Source organism: Lepisma saccharinum, chromosome 10 (genome assembly GCF_977018435.1).
Source record: "Lepisma saccharinum chromosome 10, izLepSacc3.1, whole genome shotgun sequence".
Taxonomy (NCBI): Eukaryota; Metazoa; Arthropoda; class Insecta; order Zygentoma; family Lepismatidae; genus Lepisma; species Lepisma saccharinum.
Genome location: NC_139238.1, coordinates 34,035,512 through 34,038,003, shown reverse-complemented (window position 1 = coordinate 34,038,003; position 2,492 = coordinate 34,035,512). Strand labels below are relative to the sequence as shown.

Here is a 2,492-nt window from a genome sequence, read left to right as displayed (position 1 = left end):
TTCTATTCGGTAAACATGTCAGGTCATAGAATAGTGACTGCAGTCAGCAATATATACTAGTTGAAACTTCAATACTCGATTTATTTTTATGCTGGGTTACATGTAATGTAATGTATGTGTTCTCTAATCTCTTTTATCTAATATACATTGTTCATATAAATAGCAATGAAAAGTAGGGAGTGAGGGATTCCGACCATGGATATATTATACAACCATTCACGATGGACGTTACTGAAACAAAAACAAATGAGTAACGTGCAGCGCTACATCCACAACGTTTATATTTTGTGTACATGTACTATGTTTATATATTTTCACTCTCTGTATGCCCTTTTTGTAAAATATATAATAATCGTAAAATGGAACATTTGAAATAAACAAATATTTATGTATAATTAAACAATTTTCAAGTTACATTAGTGTTTTAAAGCACCAGCCAATCAGAAGGAGTCCATTTACTTTTTGGAGGGAATCGAATCAGTTGACTTTTTTAATGTGAATTGTGTGAAGTAAACTTCCCTTTCTGGAGATGTGATTGTAATTATTTTCATAAGAGTAGAGACACTATTTTACACGAATGACGTCTTCACGTCATGCGAAGAGGGTAGTGGATTTCTGGTTTATGAAGGTAAGATTCAGTATTGCAAATATAAATGTAAATAAATTTGTTCTTGGGTTAGGTCGTCTTAAGATCATAATTACAATTTTATATTTTTCCCGTCAGTGTGTGTGGTACTAATTTACTATTCATCGGACAGATTTCTTCTTTTATTGTTTTGATTTTCCGAGGATGCTAAATGACAGCAGTGTCGTTTACCCTAAACTACCATGGTGGAGTCTTCTGGAACCCCACACATCAGTAGTTACCAAATATCTTCAAAAGGCGGCTTACGTTCTTTTACTGGTGTGTAAGTAGTATAGCCACTTCCACGTATTACGAACTTGACTGCATTTTGCAGACTAACGAGGCTCTGGCGTCTGGACGTACGGCCAGTATAATCCTCTACGGCTCTATGTTTTGTCCTTATGTGTGCTGAGTGCCCCTTCACAACCTCAGCTGGGTCGGGTACCCTATTCTACACCCTCGAATTTCGAAATTATTTTTTTTTCATTATGAACATTATTTGATCCTATTTGTGAATATAAAAAAATTGGAGCGCGGAAAGAAGTATTTACGACTGTACAGCCGTTTAAAGTTGAAATTTTGTCGTTTGAAATGGTTCGCAATTATTTCCAATTTCTAGATCGTGATACTAACACGACACCAAATTTTAACTATCGATCTCAACCTAACTGAACTAACCTATCCACGCGCCAATGGTTCGTGGGGCTAGCGCCAATGGTTCGTGGGGCTAGCGCCAATGGTTCGTGGGGCTAGCGTCAATGGTTCGTGGGGCTAGCGCCAATGGTTCGTGGGGCTAGCGCCAATGGTTCGTGGGGCTAGCGCCAATGGTTCGTGAGGCTAGCGCCGATGGTTCGTGGGCCTAGCGCCAATGGTTCGTGGGCCTAGCGTCAATGGTTCGTGGGGCTAGCGCCAATGGTTCGTGGGCCTAGCGCCAATGGTTCGTGGGGCTAGGTTCCCTGTAAGTCAATTACAATGTCCCGTATGTCTCGTCGAACAAAATCCTCTATGTCCTTCATCCGTTGAACGTGTGTCAATCTCATATTTAGTCCTTTTGTCTTAATTCAATGTCACACAAATCAATTCCAATGTCTAAAGTGGCACAAAACAGTTGCAATGTCTCAAATATCCAATCCGCCAATAAATTACATAAATAATATATTGAAATCGCAAATTATCCCATTGCACAAGTCATTCATAACAAGAAAAAATTGCAAATTATCCCATTGCACAAGTCAAAGATAAGAAGAAAAAGAAAATGTTCAGACGTGCGCCTGTGACATGAATCCAAGATGCGCCATGATCAAATCCCTGCAAAACCGTTTCGACGTTACATAAGGAATCTAAATATTGAAAAACGTAAGTTTCCTAGCACGTAGATCTAAAAAAAAATACTTTCCGCGCTATTTAGAAACATCGTTTCTTATGAAGAACTAATTTTCGTAACGAGAATATTTGAAATGTGCGAAAAATCGAGGGTGTAGAAAAGGGTACCCGAGCCCCTCAGCTTTTAACCCAGGTAACAATGTTTTATTCCTCCATTACAGTTTTGTTATATTAGTTATATGGTACGGGGCTCGTCTCCGTACCATGTGACTGGTGCAAGAGAGTCTAAGAGCTGACGCATTGTATGTGTTTTTAACCAAAGGACACTTATGTCCTCTGGTACAGAGGTTGTCAGTTGCTCCTTTGGCATTTTGTTCTAATTCTTGAAACTCTCATTGGCTAAAACAAAGACAAAACATATGGTGATGGACAATTTGTTTGGTAATACAGTAAATTTCTCATATGGGACAGACGGCTGAAATTTGCTAGTTCATTTAATTTGAATATTCGTACTTACGTATTCTGCATTGAGAAATATTGCTGA

General features: G+C 38.6%; 1 protein-coding gene across 1 annotated transcript in view; it reads left to right on the top strand.

Moving 5' to 3' along the window:
* Window positions 1-285: 285 nt before the first annotated feature.
* glu (structural maintenance of chromosomes 4-like protein gluon) overlaps window positions 286-2,492 on the top strand; it is a 72,694-nt gene continuing 70,487 nt past the window's right edge. Inside the window, exon 1 of the mRNA XM_083129711.1 lies at window positions 286-628. The gene's annotated coding sequence lies outside the window, so the exon portion shown is untranslated. The remainder of the gene's footprint in view (window positions 629-2,492) is intronic.